Genomic DNA, 17,964 nt, shown 5'->3' with positions numbered 1-17,964 from the left:
TCCGATGTTAAGTTGCAATTTCATCTTAAAGCATGACCAACAGAATGTAGACATCGGAGATGTAACTGTTCCGCTGCGTTGGTCATGGGAGATGAGCAAATCTGAATTAGACATCGAAAATTATAACGTCAATCGGAGTTGGGAAATTTGTACAATGAAACGGGAAACAAAAGTGTGTAAGAACTAGAGGGATAGTTGGTTGACGCCTTCAGATGGCGAAACAGCTGTCATGCCGTTTAGAATTTATTTAATTAATTCATTTAAAGCCCATAAGGCTTTTCTATAAGTATATGTGGTATAATTTTGACATGATGAATAATTTAGAACATGAGGGAGAAGTAATAAAAATACAATAAAAAAATACACATATGAAATGTAAATAGTAGTAAGAAAATTAAAAAAAAATACAGTGATTAGTAAGGTTTACAAAGAGATAACCAAAGGTTCAAAAATAGGGTTGGAATAGGTTTTTAATACTATCCATAAAATTCACTAAGTTAACATTAAACATATCAATATCTCTCTAAATATTCATTTCCCATAGAGTAAAACCTTTGTATCGGAGAATTAGCAATATTGTGTCGTGTTGTTTTTTTGGGAAGGTATGTGTAAGTTTATAAAATGCTGGAGTTCGGAACAGTATAATTAAGAGTTAAGTATTAAAAATAATTTTTTCCTTCTGTCTTCCTTCTCTTCTTCTTCGATGGCGCTACAGCCCATATCGAGCTTTGGCCTCCTGCAACAGTCGCCTCCAACTCCTCCTGTCCTCAGCGGCTGACTTCCAGTTTGTCACCTGGAGAAACTGTGCTGCATCCCCTCTTACCTCATCTTCCCACCTCAGTCTGGGTCTTCCCACTTTTCTCTTTCCACCTGGGTGACCAGTCAGAATTCTTTTTGGGACGCGTGTATCCGGCATTCTCTGTACATGCCCAGCCCATCTCAGCCTGAGGAGTCTCATGTGTGCAGAGATGCTAGGGGCCTTATATATATCGTACAATTCTATATTGTGCCGGATAAGCCACTGTTCGCCCTCTTTCACGGGTCCACCTATTCTTCTCAGCACCTTTCTTTCAAAAGTATCCAGCATTTCAGCCATCTTTACCGTCAGTGTCAGCGCCTCACATCCATATGCCAATACAGTTCTTACAATGGTCTTATATATGGTTATTTTGGTTTTTCTGTGGACACTACGTGACTTAAACACTGGCAGCAAAGAGAAGTATGTTTTGTTGGCTGCTGTGATTCTCCTTCTGATTTCTGCTGGATCCTCATTGTTCTCTGTCAGGCTGGAGCCCAGGTAGGTGAATTGATCGACCACTTCATATGAGTAGTTGTCTTTAAATAGTGCACTACTTCTTCTTCTGTGTGAGGGGTTCCTGCTCTGTACCATCATTTTTGTTTTGTCACCATTAACTCGCAGTCCTACTTCCCGCGCCGCTGTTTCTAAAGGGTCGAAGACCTCCTTAATGGCTGAAATTGATCTTCCGACAATGTTGATGTCATCCGCATATCCGACAACTTGACTGCTCTTGAAACAAATGTTGGAGCCAGTGTCTATTAGTGTTTTTCGTATTACATGTTCGAGCACAATGTTGAAGAGAGTGGGAGCCAGACTGTCCCCCTGTTTAAGTCCCTGTGATACTGTAAATTCTTCCGACAATTCTCCGTCTATTTTGACCTGACATCTTGAGTCTGACATTGTGGCTTTTATGAGCCTAACCAATTTAGGTGGAATCTGGAATTGTAGTAGTATGTCATATAGACACTCCCGATCTATGCTATCATATGCTTGCTTGAAATCAATGAATAGTTGGTGTATGTCTATGTCAAATTCCCAGCACTTTGCCAAGATCTGTCTGACGGTGAACAGTTGGTCTGTTGTGGATCTACCGGTGCGGAAGCCTGCCTGATAATCTCCCAGTAGGTTTTCTGCATATTTATCAATTCTCCTTCTGTCTTCCACTGTACGAATTTTTAAAGTATGGAGTAATAATAGTTACACATCAGAACTTGTTGTAACTATAACTTTTTGCTATAAATCGATTTATAATATTATTGAATATTTAAAAGAAAACAAAACAAAAGGGGAGTCTTAAGACTACGGCAATTCTTAATCTTGGAATGCTATGAGTTGAATAGAAATGGTAGAAAAAGGTTGGGAAGTGACTTGTAAACCTCACCATGCATAAGATTTTGCAATGCCTGAAGGCATAAAAACTAAGAATTTTGATTTTAAAGAAATACCGCACTTAATTTTTAAGTAAACTTTTAAAGATTAAATCTTAACTCTAAAATATGTATAATTATCTATATCTTAATTTTTCTAGCTTTTTATACATCTTCTCTAAACATACTTCCTCCCTTTACACGTCTTCTTTCTTCATTATTACTTGGAACTAAGTTGACCTTATAATTCGCAGCAATCTATTATTTTGAATGTTTAAATAAATAACATTAAAAAAATTATGTGATGCTGATGGAAACTGGGAAAATGACGGCTGAACATCTGACTGTTTGCTAAAGATCTGGTTTAGAATGTGGTGCAAATATACTTAAGCAGTATTTCACCGTCCTCTTGTTGACCTATCCATAGCATATCCATATGTATTCATAAATACTCGCAACAGGTAGAAAGCGCGGCTAACTTGAGTATCGAAGAGTAAACTTGGACTTTATAAATAAATAAATTAAAAATGTACGTTATCCTATGGATAAGTTATAAAGAGAATCATAAAATTCTCCCTTAATGTTATTTAAATTAACTCTTTCGTCTCGATAACAACCAAAGAAATGATTACAAATTATTTTATTTATGCACTAGGACTCCGCAATCTTTCGCTATTTCTAATTTCCTTCTCAGGCGTCTCCGATTTTTTCCACCATTCACTACTGTATACCAAAATGTTACTGTTAAAAAACTACATTAATACTTTAATACGAATCCGTATCTCAATCCGATGCTGAGGTATTACTTTAAGTATTCCTCGCGTGTCCCCGACTTGATTAAAACCTCTTTCTAAACACTTCTGGAACAAAAAAAACAACTTTTAAATTTACACAAACATACGAAGGCTGAATTTTTGGTAACCGGATAAATCATCACAATGGTAATTCATCACATCGTTAATAAGTCATGGAAAGTGAGGAAAAACTTTATTCACTGGGTTATTAAAGTTAGGTTAGGTTAAAAAAAATTTTTTTCATCGTTTCTAATGACTTTATATCACTTTTTAAAAGTGTGTTGAATTGTCACTGTGTTGAGTTATCATGAAACCGAATTTTTATAAATTAAGTTTACTTTAATTTATTGCCCACGCTTAGGACTGAACCCGCTTCCTGCGGATATAAATAAGAAAGCTTACTACTGTGCTTTGGTCATCTAATTATAATTAATGCATTATATAATATTGCATTAAAAGTACAATTTTAAACCGTTGAGTCAGAGCCATGATTTTTACTGCACCACGACGGAGGTATTTCTCAATAATATTTTTTGTCAATACAGATAGGTATTATGTGAATTAGATATTAAAAATGTTTTTTTTTATTGTGAACTGTACTTCAGTAAATGCTTTCAAGTATCGGGTAACTGGAATATTATTACATTTAGGATTGAACCATGGATACAAAGTTGTAGAAAGCTATATAAGCGATTAAAATATATAGGCTTGGCGTAAGAAAAACTGACAAGATCAGGCCAATAAAAGTAGAACTCCAAGATTCATATCAAGCTAAGCAAATAATCATAAATAAATATAAACTGAAAAATGGCATCAAAGTTAAACAAGATCTCACGGAGCTGCAAAGGAAACAAATGACGGATGTTTGGAAAGAGTTTGAAACGAGAAAAGCGGAAGGGGAAACAAACATAACAATTAAGTACATAAACTCTGTTCCAAAAATAATAAAAAACGTGCCAAAAAACTTAAACAGCACCTAAAATTGTTTGGGTACTACCAAAATGTCCGCGGAATGAGAACTAAATTACAACATCTTAAAATAACTTCTCCCACATTCCCACATGATATTTTGTTATTAACAGAAACATGGTTAAATGAGGACATCAATTCATCGGAATTAGGTCTCAATAAATACAACATCTATCGTCTTGACCGTGACCCCATTACAAGCAACAAATCAAAAGGAGGAGGTGTAATGGTGTGCATATCTAAAAACATTTCATCTAAAAAATTGCCAGTTAAACACAAAAGCGTTGAACAGATGTTTGTAATGCTAAATATTTCATCCACAAAAATCATTATCGCTTGTACTTATATTCCACCAATGTCAGATCTGCAAATATACAAGAACCACATCGAGGATGTAGAAACACTAAAATATAAATATCCTAAAGCCAAATTTATAATTGTAGGCGACTACAATCTTCCGAAAATCGACTGGTCTTTCGATAAGAACAATGAAGTGATTATTAACGAAACAGAAGTGCAGTGTGTCAAATCTAAGGAAATGCTTGATATGTCTTTTTTCCTAGGACTAAAACAGTTAAATAAAGTGCATAATTCTTATAACCGAATGCTTGACCTAGTATTTTCTAGTGACTTAAGTACAGTGGTAGAACAATCGGATGAATTGTTGTTACCTTTAGACCAACACGATCCCGCGTTAGATATTATTATCACAAATGAGTCTAGAAAATTGCAGAAATTAAAAACTTCATCGTACAATTTTAAAAAAGCTGACTACCCAAATATAATTGATTATCTTGACCATATAGACTGGTCATTTCTAGAAGATGAAAACAATATTGTGAATCAAGTCCAACAATTTTATTCAATCCTAAACACTTCAAAAGAACGTCATGTTCCAAAAGTTAATTTTATTGCATCCCTTTACCCTACATGGTTTTCAAAAGAATTAAAAGAATTGATTTATACTAAAAAACAAACTCACCGAATATATAAGCAATCTAGAAACGTCGATGATTATATAATGTTTACTAACATAAGAAAGCAGTGCAAAGAATTGTCTAAAAAATGTTATAATGATTATATTAGTTTAATAGAAATGGAGGTTCATGATAATGTTAAAAAATTGTGGAACTTTACTAATGCTCAGCGTAAAAATGATGGTAGTTTACCAAATATTATGTATCTGAATAACAATTGTGCGGATAATACCGAAGGCATTGTCAATCTTTTTGCAGATTTATTCAAAAGTGTTTATGATGATAATATTACCGATAATGAAATCCCAAATGATATATCACTTGAAGAATCACTTAACCTAAACCATTGTTTTATTGAAATAAACGCTATAGAAAAGGCTATAAAAGCATTAGATACTAATAAATCCGCTGGACCGGATGGTTTCCCTCCAATATATTTAAAATCTTGTGTTCGCAGTTTGACTTATCCATTATTTTTACTATTTAATAAGTCTTTGTCGTCAGGGTGTTTTCCAAAACAGTGGAAAAAAAGCTATCTTACGCCTATTCATAAAAAGGGAGATAAAAGCGATGTATCGAACTACAGACCAATATGTATATTGTCCACTATTCCCAAACTATTTGAATCGTTAGTCCTAGATGTAATATGTAAACAAATTAATAATATTATTGTACCCAACCAGCATGGCTTTATCACAGGTAAATCCACCCTAAGTAACTTGATCATATACGAAAATTACATAACTGATTCTCTTGCCTTGAAGCATCAAGTGGATTCAATATATACTGATTTTTCCAAAGCATTTGACAAAGTTAGGCGACATATCCTTGTACAAAAATTAAGTATGTTGGGTATCAAGGGTAATCTGTTAAGTTGGATTGAAAGTTATCTTAGTAAAAGAGAGCTATGTGTCAAAATAAAATCTGTGGAATCTTACATTTTCGAAGCCACAAGTGGGGTCCCTCAGGGGTCTCACCTGGGACCAATTCTTTTTTTGTTATTTATTAATGATATTGTTAGCATATTTAAAGATGTAGAAGTTCTTCTTTTCGCAGATGATTTGAAAATATATAAAACAATACGCAGTTTAGACGATTGTTATACTTTGCAACTTAATTTAAATAAACTATATCGTTGGTGCATCATCAACTCTCTGTTTCTTAATATTAAAAAATGTCAGGTCATTCGTTTTTGTAAAATACGAAATCATACAATTTATGAATATTCGCTTAATAATGTAAAATTGACAGCTGTCACTCAAATCAGGGACTTGGGTGTTATATTTGATGAACAGTTAACATTCAATCCGCATATAAATGAAATCACAAATAAAGCCCTAAAAATGCTTGGGTTTATATGTAGAACCGCATGTGACTTCAAGTCACTAGAATGTTTGAACACACTGTACACATCTTTAGTAAGAAGTCAAGTAGAGTATAATTCGCCTATTTGGTCCCCGTTTTATAAAGTACATTCCAACAATATTGAAAGGGTACAACACAAATTTTTAAGATTTATTAACTTTAAACTAAATATTCCAATCCAAAATATAAATTATATCCAACTCATGCATCAACTAAATTTGATTACGCTATCAGATAGGCGAATTATCTCCGACCTTGTTCTACTAAATAAAATTATTAATTATAGAATCGACAGCCCTGAAATTCTTGCCACAATAAAATTATTTGTACCTTCCAAAAATACGAGACAAAATTCCACCTTTTTCTGTAACAATTTCAAATCTAATTATCATGCGCACATATCGTTAAATCGAATACAAAATTTTGGTAATAAATTTGGTAATGTTGTTGATATATTTAGAGATTCCGTAGCAGTGCTCAAACGAAATCTACATAAACACTTTGCTGATATGTATGACTTCTCCACTCCATAGTAAAAAACCCATTTTTTAGCTTCTGTTTTTTCACTCTTTTCTTTTATGACTTCTTTTATGACTTTTTAACTTTAATATATATGTTTTAACTTTACAAATTAATATTGTAATTTAAATAACAATTCGAATATGATTTTAAGTCCCTATAAATGCTGATTAATTTCAATCCATTTATTTTTCTAAGTAAGTAAAAAAAGAAAAAAAAAACTGTTCTCCATAATGGTATTCTTTATTATTTGTAAAACATTTATGTACTGCAGATATAATAACTATTTTATTTATATATGTACGTAAACTTTTCAATGTCACATAGTTAATGTAATAACACTAATAACAATGTATGTAAAAGCCCAATGGGCGTTTAAATAAATAAATAAATAAATAAATTATAAAATTATTAATTATTACTATTTCTTCAAAATAATTCTTATTTGTCATTAAGAAAAAGCCGATTAAAAAACGAAGTTCAGAAAACGAGTTATTTTTTCAGTTGAGATTAATCCGGTTGATATGAAATAATGAAAAATTTCAATGTCAGAAGCTCTTAAGGTTTTACTTTTAAAAATTAAAAAAAAAACTTGCATGTTATCCGAGTATCTCTGACATGTATTAATGCTAATCAATGAAGGAGTACATGGGCCGAAATAAATGTAAAATAAATACAAATTTTGGAGACCTGTAATATAAGTTTCCATGATAACTCAACACAGGGACAATTCAACTGACTTTAAAAAAATAATATAAAGTCATTAGAAACCATGAAATATATTTTTTTAATCTAACCTAACCTACTTAACCCAGTTAATAAAGTTTTTGTTTCATCTTTTGATTATATTTTTTGAAAACTGTTGAGTCTATTAAGCAGTCAGTGCTGAGAAAATAATCACCGTACGTGGAACACACTGTGCACTAGAAAATAAAATAAAATAAGATAAAGTGTTATAAGTCATCTGGAATAATGAAAACAATTTCAATACTAATGACTTCAGAGGTTTAAATGAATGAAAACAAATAGACAAAAAGCGTGAGTCGCTTTTCTTTGCGTGAAACAATCATTTTCGCGGTGGTGTCTGCTCCATACAAAAACTGTTCGTGAAATCAGAACTTCGCGCCTAATTATCTGAAATGATGCAAAAAGTTAAAAAGAATGACATTAGTCTTACAGTCAAAAATAAAATAATGATCGCCACAAAAACTTGTGGAGTCGTAGCATGAATACCTAATTAAATATTGACGGGATGAGCCAGTGATATAGAATTGGAAGAAAGGCCTCTTTGGATTAAAATACATATTCAAACATATTGCTGGAGAAAGCAAACTATACTCATCTGAAATTTTTTTACCAAATTATAAAAATATTAGTTATTTTTCCTCCTCACAAGTGAGTGAAATGTTGGCATGTTAACACTTAATATAAATGTAGATAATCTGAGGAGGGTATTTTAAAATCAGGGAAGGTGCTTAGTTTCGAAAATGTCTGATAGGAAGGAGGAAATACAAATGCTGGCCAATTAAACCATAACGACGCTCCATTGCCATGCGGCAAATAAATGGCAATATGTTGGATGATTTATACGCTATGGGCCTCAAAAGGAAGCCCATACGCTAATTCTTACGAGAGTATTTGTTTACTGGTAGAACAAACACAGCACTGACGTCTGTGTTCTCAGAATTGGAATCAATTTGTTGGAAAAATTGGAGAATCCACAAAACAACCTATCCAGATTTGCACAAATTCGCAGTCAAGATTTTTTAAGTTATCTAGGTACCAAATTAAACAGTGAGTTGTTTTATCAAAATGTAAAACAAAATGTCTAGGGATCCTAGCCGGAAGAGGAAGGGGTATTAATTTACCTACATGAAATAAATATGTAGATATTGATGGGTCAACTACCATTGCGTGTTCATTTGGGTCTTCTTTCTAAAAGGAACAGTGCTAATGAAAAACTTTAAGTACCTATACACATTTCATTATCGATTTTGTCAAAAAATGATGATTGGTTGACTAAAAGTAATAAATGAGTTTCTTTAATATTATCTATATCAAAGACAGTGTCAGAAAGAGAATGCCCGATGATTAAAATAAACGTTATTTGATTACGGGTTGTGAAGTGTTTTTAAATGTAAACAGTAGTTCAGGAATTCTCCTTCAAGCGATTTTAAGTCTACTTGTATTTTTTGGAAGGCGACAAGAAAATGCACTTGCTCTGAGTCCTTTACAAACACACCTGAGCAAACCATTGCTTCGGAAGAATTCCTAAGGTCAACTGTTCTTTTACACCGAGGGGCAAATTAAATACCTTGGAACTTAAAATACTTAACAGAATTGTAGTCATTTCTTTAGAGTCAAGAAAAACATTACATTTTTTATCGTGATTTCAATATTGAATTTCGATGTATTTTTGAGAATCCGATACAAGCTTTTGGAAAAATGCTTATCTTGTGTGGTATTTTAATCTGAACGTCGTTTAGGTGTAGAATTGCGATACGTGACAGTTTTCAAAATAATTAAAAATATTCACTAGAATCTAGAAGTACTACCTACATAGGTTCGTGTGCTTTGAAATGTTTTATCCATTTTTGTGGTTTTCACCATGGTAACAAACACTTGTTGATCAATTTTCAATCCCAAACCAACTTAATCACTTTAACATCGTTTACTTTTCGTCACTTTTAATTAAAACCAAAAAATTGATTTAGATCTTTTTAACGTTTTCACAATCACTTAAACATCATCATCCTCGCCATCATCACTTTAACACTATTGTTATATTAACGATCTAACTTGTTCTATCATCTTGACAACTGTTATCAGCATTGCTGATTTAAAAATCACCTTGGTGAAATCACAATCGTAAAACTCACTATGTTATCCCAACGCCCGCGAAAAGATCGACTTTTTTAATCGAAGTACAAAGACACCGTCGTCGACTATATTCCAACACTGTAAAATAGTGACTGAACGTAAAACCATTACAGAAAGCTGTTGTGGTAAGTTTGGATTGAAACCACAATCCCAACACTCAGCATCTTGCTTCTGAGTAACAAAGTCTTTCTAAACGCTCTAATGATGTTATCAATTCACTTGTCGCTTGATATCTTTCTGCATAAGATCGTGTTTTGCTACTTGCTGCGAGGTTGGTGGTTGGTTGGGGTTCAGGTAGTAATAACACGGGAATGGGTTGTGAGAGAGAGGCAGTGAAGGGGAGAGGGGGGATAGGCCAATCATCTGGCGCAGGTTCGTGGAACCTTTTAATACTAAGGATATCAACGGAATTTTAAGAATTTAATTTAAATTTAAATTGATTCATGCAGTTTGGGGAAATGATATTATTACGCACGCATTTTAAATAAATTAATGGAGTATTTTCATGGGAATGTTTTATCATCTTTTTTTCCAATTTAAAGAGACCAAATTATAAATCTGAAGTGAAAAATAATTTTATAATATAAGACGTATTTTTAAATACATCTGTTTGAATTTCACTTTTTTTCAGAAATTATTGGATGCAAATCATGGAAGCGGGAATTATTCAACTTCCCGATATCCAATAGAGGTTGCATGTGGTAGTCATCACTCACACACACGCAGACATATAGGCATTTCTGTGAAATCTTATACTAAATAAATTTTGGTCCCACCCGATCGGCATTTGGCGAGGTGTTAGCACAAGGGACAATCCTCAGCCAAACCATTATTTAAAAGCACCAAGTCATTTAAAAATATACATACTCGTATATCATAGAAAAATATATATTTTTTTGCGTGTTGAGTTTTTATGATGCTTTTATATTAAACATATTATATAAACTCGAATTTGCACTTCCTTCCAGAGATAAAGATTTTCTTAAAAACGCCTTGATTGAGATTGAGGAAGAATTAAGATTCTGTAAAAAGCATTAACTTTGTGGCTTGCCATAATTTACTATAAACACACTTAAATATATTTGGCGTTCAAGAGATTAAAAGATGTCAATAAAAAAAACCTCGATAACTTTGAGTAGATCACTTCTACGGTAAAGTGAGATGTACAAAGTTATTTAATCTTTTCAAATTTGAAATTATTATCATTTTACTTCTTTACTTCTAAGATTTTAGACGTATCGATTTTTAATGATTGTCTTTCAATAGGGCAATAATCAGCGTATCCACCACTCTGCTGTTACTGTTGCGTGACATAAGCTAGCCAGTAGGATAAAAACTTAAGGAGAAGAGATTGAATATAAGAATACGAAAGAAACTTTTACGAAAGGCCTGTTGTGTTAGCCTTTACTGTAAGAACTCTAAAACTATTCCTTTGTTAACTGAATGTTTTTTTGTTTATTTTTGAGAAACCCAATGAAACACATCATAACCAACATCAGAAACAATGAAAAAAATTAAGAAGCTTACCTAACATATATCTTATTTTATAAACATGAAACTAATTTCCATAATAATATAAATTTAATGTTATGTAAAAAGTAATTTCTCCAATGATATGAATTTATTGTTACGTGTCTGTGTTACATTACCTACTTAATATGAACTAAATCTATCAATTTGATTGCCCTGAAACGGGAAACCTTCCCAGTTGGACAGTCAAAGATTCATTATCTGTGATTGTATTTTTTAGTTTCTAAAAATTAAAAAATAATTAACTTTGGTTGTCTGTGTGTCCCCGTGAAATCTAGTTTAATGAAATCAATTTTACTCTAAAATTAAGCGTCATATTAAAAATTGGAACTGATCTTGTGGAGGATTAAGATAAGCGATACAGTAGGTACCTATCAATCTACTCAAAATAAAAATGAAGAATGGTTCGGCTACGTTTTAAAAAGTATAAAAATGCTTTGTGTCCACTTTATAAAAAAGGTTTACTTTCCCATGTAATCCGCAGTGAGTGGCACCACTGCAAGACAGGTGCCTTCTGCCGCCAAACCGCCAATCATTCCCTATCATACCTGCGGCAATGCCCCAAGTTATTGGATTAAAAAAACATATATCTACGACACTAATTGAATTTTGAGACAATGCAGACGTATTGGGAACTAGTAGAAAAGTGTACAATGGAATTAAACGCACGTTTTGATGTCGGTTTGATGGACGTCTAAGCGTTCTTCGAAGAATAAAAAAGTGATAGTTTGCCCTTTTAAATCTCGTTAAGAAGGTACCTATACGATAATTGGGCAGTAAAATTCTTTTCAATGGGCGTAACTTAACTATCAAAAAGATTATCGGTTTGATAGAGCCTCAAAAAAGCTTCAACGGTGAGCTCTGGCGTTATTAAATTTGTGCAGCCTTTCTATCTAAAACTCTTAGTTTAACTTTTTTCAGCTTGCAATTTTATTTCCATTATGAGTTATCTAGCTTTTAAATGACTAAGTTACTTTTTTATGTGAAACCGCACGAGAGCCCCGACCGCTTCCAACCGTCTGGAGCTAGCGAAACTACGGAATCCCCAATCGGGCTATATTGTGAGGAGAAGAGAAGGAGATGGGGAAGAGGAAGATGGAAAAGTACTTGGCTATTCGGATCTGGTTACCAAACACGGCTAAAGGATTCTAAGAGTACCTTTCACTCTGGAATGTGCCGCAAATAAAACTTATATCAATTTAAATGATTAAATTATGAAATAACACAAATCAATCAAATAAAATTTACTTGCGCACATCGGGATTTGAACCCGCGACTTCCGGACTGCCAGTTGAGAATCTTACTCCTCGACCGCGGAGTAATAATCACAATCCAGGCAAATTTTTTTTTTCGTCCAAATGGCAAAACGATTTTGGAAAGTAGTATAAAACCGTGAGTTGTTTGATCGTATTCATAATTTAACTAATAATAGTTAATGAATCTTTTTTTTTCTTCAAGAAAACTTTTATCAAAAAATACAAGATATACTACTTTGTAATACAATTTTACTGTCCTCATAAAATCATTCTGTTGTCCCGCAAGAGCCTATCCAAACTCATAATTGACAATAATTTCACATAAACATGAATATTTAAAAAGATTTAACGGTTGATAAGGTATTTATCTTTAAAAGTTTATAAGGAAGGTACCAATTTACAGAATGATAATATTAAATAACTCAAATGAAAATCAATTTAGAAACCCAGCAAAAGCTTGAAATGAGGCGATTTAAAACTTCATACGAAATCTGATAATTTGAATCGAAATATTTCGGGTTTCGTGTCATAATAAACGAATAAACTTTATGAAGAGGCCATAATAGTGTTGTTATTATCGACGAATTCAGACTTTTATGGCTCTTTGATGAAAGAATATTACATTAAAGTACCGTGAATGTTAGCTATTTATATTGTATGAATTTTTATTATCTGTTCGTTAATGTGAATTTCAAAGGCATCTTCGTATGAAATTGATAAGTTACGAGATGATAAATGCCTTACGAAAACAGGTGTAAATGATCTGTACACCTCAGATTTTTACAGATAAAATTCAATACTGTTCATGAAAAAATTGAAATTACTTAACCTGTTCAGCGCCAATTACTCCCATGGGCGGAACATCTTATGTAATTTTAATGCTAACAAAAGCTTCTTGCAGTGAATGTGTTAAGGCAAACCACCATGAAGTAATACAAAATCATGCGTTCTTGTTAGTTTAATAATTTAGAATATTTTAGTAAACACTGGAAGTAGAACATATCTTGCTTGGCCTTTAAATAAAAGAGCACTTTTTCAAAAAGTTTTTTTTAAGCCCAGAAAAAAAATTATTACGCTTCTAAAAACTACTTTAAAGTTCAAAAACTCTCACTTAAAAATCCTTTTTCGGTTATAGTTTTATTGTATAATGTGGTAAATTAAGTTCTTTAGAAAATGATCGTAAAAAAATCAATATTTTTGCCTGCAATTCACAAAACCATTATCACCCTTTTTGGCGATGTGTTTTTCTTGCATAAATCAAAAAAGGCAGCTGGTGTTAAAGCGGGAATTAAGTCCTTATCGCCATCTTCATAACTAGAGTTGTTGTGATTATTACTTGATTTTACCCCCTGTTATACGACGTATTGCATCGTTTTAATATTATTTTTTGAGAATTGTATGTATAAATTCGCTTTTTGGAACCAAACGTACACATGATCCTTTTATTTGTGGGCATTTATAAGTCTCTCTGGTGGGAACAAGTTATTTTATTTATTATTAGCTAGGCATAGGTAAGATGTTGTGGTTGCTTACAGGAAATTTGCAAGAAAAGGGGTATAAATGGTTGAATATTCCTTCTAAACAGAACCAGCCACTTTTCATAATGAAAGCATTTGCAAGCAATGTCGCATTGTTTTTCAGGTCTTCACTATTAAAAGAGTTGATAAAAACTAATTACTATTACATATTACTATACTTTAAATAAGAAATCTAAAAACTAAGCAATACATTGTAAGGTTTATCTTAGAACGTTGCAATAAGCATCAGAAAATAAATAAAATTAACATTCGTTATGAAAATTGAGCTTGATATGCGACAAAAATATAACCCAAAAGAGCAACGAATTTGTTGTATTTTGAAATTTTAAACTTTGATTTTTAGAGTAAGAAAATGTATTGCTACTGGTTTTGAAATATGTAAGCACTTGGTGGCAAAATAAAACATTTAACATGGTCTTTGAAAATAAAAAAAGCAATACCCAAGTATACTTTGAATATAAGCCTACCTACATCATTCAAACTAGCCCCTAGTGCATAGTTCTTACCTACTCCCATATTAAATTTATTGCACTTGAACAGGATTAGCTATTGCAACCCCTGACCCAAAGCCTATGATCATCCCGTTATTGCAGAAGGTCTATGTGAAATGCAACTATGTTCACCTACCTATTCAAGTGCCTTCTTCGGAACAAAAATAAATTCTCTGCTTCTATTAAGGCTTGGCTGTTCCGCCTGTTCCTGTAAAGTCTTCTCTTTCTCGCCAATTAGAATTACGACCATTTCCTGTTACGAAAGTTTAATGGAAAATGTCACGCGTAATTTTCGTTCTGAACCTTGCCTGAGGGCTTGGCAGAGAATTTATTTATACGAGGAGGACAGAAGAAAGAACAGAGTACCCGGCACATTCAGGTTTATGGTGATTGAGGTGCTTGTAGAAGATGTATGAATAGTGAGATATGCCAGTGTCTAACCCTGACATCATGACCTTGCTGTCTTTGATGTCCATCGATATTGGTCGACGGTGATGTCACCTGATTTAAGCGCACGCCATCGAACGAATGCATTTCCACTATGTGTTTGTCGAAAATTTCGTTACCACTTAACTTGTAGGTGTATTCTCCTATCGAGGGCTAGTTAATATCAAGGAAATGCTTGCATTGCGTTTTGCAGTCACAAACTCTACTCGCGTCTTAAATTTTAAAAAAAGGACACTCACCAAGTCAGGGGCTGAAGATTAAAAGGTCTCTCGACTACACACTAACTTACTTCGTACTTTTACTTACAAGGCGATAGAATATTAAGACTTATAGTATTTATACTATGAAGAAATATTGCTTACCCATGAACATTCCAGCAAATCCAAATTCTGGAAAAATTATACGTGTTCTTACCTGAAACAAAACAAAATTAAACATATTATACAATAAATTCTATACCAACATTAATAATCTGTCTATCAGCATTTTTATTTATGATATCATGCAAATAATACATCTGTTTTTATTCATAATGGGCTCGGAGAAATATTGTTATGGTCGAGCAAACGGAGTTTTGTTCTTGTCTATGCGTTGAGGTCTTTTCAAATGTAAATATTCTAAATTGACTCGAGTCCAATTCAATCCACTGATATTATTTACGATTTAGTGTAAGCTGCTTTTGTCATTCATTAATCAGTGTCAAACCCGAATGATAGCTTCTAATACAATTTGCTTAAGTTATAAAATTCTTCGCCACGACTGGCATGCTTAAAACAACTAAGAAATTATTACTACAGTACTTACATACATATTTATAATGGGTTCATGTAACACATTGTGTTTAAAAACATTATAGGTGTTAATAAGAAAATGCAGTTCACAATTCTTTGTTATTATAATATATTTCATTTGTTATTATAATATATTTTATATTTCATGTACAATTTTAAAATACTTTCTAAAATAATACCTCTTTCTTTTGCGTGATAGCTACTTCATCTTTTGAAGGCTATAATAACGATGGCAGAGACTTTAGTACAATTAATTATTTAAAAATATAGATACCAACTTATATTAAATTTGTATTGGTGCCTACTTGCGATTTTTAGGAGAAGCGAATTATCACCTCTTGATTATTTACTTTTTACGATATTTGTTAAGTAGGAAGTTATGTTATGTACGCAACGTAATTTTAAAAACGAGGAATTTATATCAATTCTCCAGTGAAAATCATACTTATAACCCTTTCAGTGCCGCACTTTTGTTTTCACATAAATACCATTTTTATTATTGACACCATAGATAATTATTTTGGCCTCAAAAAAATAATTTTATTTTGGTAAAGACAAAAAACCCATTGCACATACAATTACAAATTTAAAAAAATAATAATTTACAGTGTAACATGCATAAAAGATAGCACAAAAAAAACATAAAAATAATAATGAGTCCTTGTCCCAGCAAAACAGCAGAAACGAGATAAATCTGATAGTATTATTGTCCCAGCGTCTGGACGGTGTAGGCCCTCTGATTGGTCAAATTTAAATTGTCTGTTTCGGGTAACTTGAATATTAAGACACAATTCCATACTAAAATAGGATCGCCTCATAATAATACGAGATTTCTTCATAAGCATCGTTTCTGCTCATATAATTTTTGGATAATATCGAAGAAAATATGTTTTAGAAAGTTCATAATCCATTGGATTAATTACATTACAATGAAAATTCTCCACAGTTACGTGATTATGTTTGACGTTTATAAAAATTCACGCGTTTCTTCAAGATGGCCGACAGAGCGCACCTCTGGCGGTTTAAAAACGAACCAAATGCCTGGCGCGAATATTTAAATATGCAGCTAACAATACTTGACTACTTACCATTAACAAGCGTTTTATAAGAAGATTTCTTCTGGAAGCTTATCACTTTGTAATGGCATTTATCATTATTTTTTATATTTTTTTTTCTTATTAATTATATCTGATTTTATATTGGCATGTTTTCTAATTTCTAAAATTGCAAAATTATTTATTTGCCATGCTTTATATCCTGAGTGAAGTATTTTAAGACCTGAATTTTTATCGAAAGTGTGATCATTATTTAAAAGATTATTTGCAAACTCAGATTCACTATTTCCATTTATAGCCCTGCGATATTCTTTAGTTCTGACTTCAAAGTTTCTATTGGTTCTACCTTTGTAAAAGAAATTACAATCATCTCAATTGAGTTTTTAAACTCCTGTTTTTTTTGTTTGAATTTTGCTATCATTATTATTAAGAATATATTTCTTCATTGTTATTAGTGTAAAACGCCAGTTGAATGGTACCAGGATTGTTTATATATATATAATTTTAGAAGTATCGTTATCCACAAACAGAATTCTACGCCATTGTTTATTTCTATCTTTAGAAAGACCGTTTGAAGAGAATGTGTTTAATTTTTTTATTTAGTATTTCAACTATCAATTTATTAGAATAACCGTTATTAAATGCTATTTGTCTTATGAATATATTGTTTTATGGTTATATGCTATTTGTTTTTTTCAGGTCTTAAAATACTTCACTATAAATAATTTTTAAATTTTAGAAATGAGGAAACATATTAATATAAAAGCAGATATAATTAACAAGAATTTTTTTATAAACTCTCTTTTAAATATTTTCCCACTCAACTGGTCTTTCCCGTCTAACGATATTGTAATTCCTAATTATTATAAACCCAGCCTACTCTTACTCCTCCCCCCTCCTTCCACTTCTTCTTTCCCAATTGCAATCTATGTTTAATTTTTGACTTCGGTGTATACACAATAAAATGTAAGCATTATATTTATTTATTTATTGGACAATTTGCATAGCGCCGCTTTTGTGAGATATCACCTCAGGGGCGCTATATTGTAATAATCTACCTTTATATATAGATTTTTACTCTCCTGATGAAGGTGTATATATAATCTAGCTTTAAACTTTATTAGATACAGTAACAGTTGTAGGTAAAGAATTACCACCAGTTGGAGTAAAATTAACACCTTTTAAT

The 17,964-nt window shown here is 32.2% G+C and overlaps 1 protein-coding gene across 1 annotated transcript in view; it reads right to left on the bottom strand.

The window, feature by feature from the left end:
- Nucleotides 1-9,613, bottom strand: part of LOC149418609 (uncharacterized) — a 382,608-nt gene extending 372,995 nt beyond the window's left edge. The window contains exon 1 of the mRNA XM_089638872.1: nucleotides 9,346-9,613. The gene's annotated coding sequence lies outside the window, so the exon portion shown is untranslated. The remainder of the gene's footprint in view (nucleotides 1-9,345) is intronic.
- Nucleotides 9,614-17,964: the final 8,351 nt, after the last annotated feature.

The sequence above is a fragment of the Hesperophylax consimilis genome, chromosome 13, assembly GCF_061612785.1.
Source record: "Hesperophylax consimilis isolate HC1 chromosome 13, BYU_Hcon_1.0, whole genome shotgun sequence".
Classification (NCBI taxonomy): Eukaryota; Metazoa; Arthropoda; class Insecta; order Trichoptera; family Limnephilidae; genus Hesperophylax; species Hesperophylax consimilis.
The sequence above is the reverse complement of the archived record's forward strand: the minus strand, read 5'-3'. Positions and strand labels throughout refer to the sequence as shown.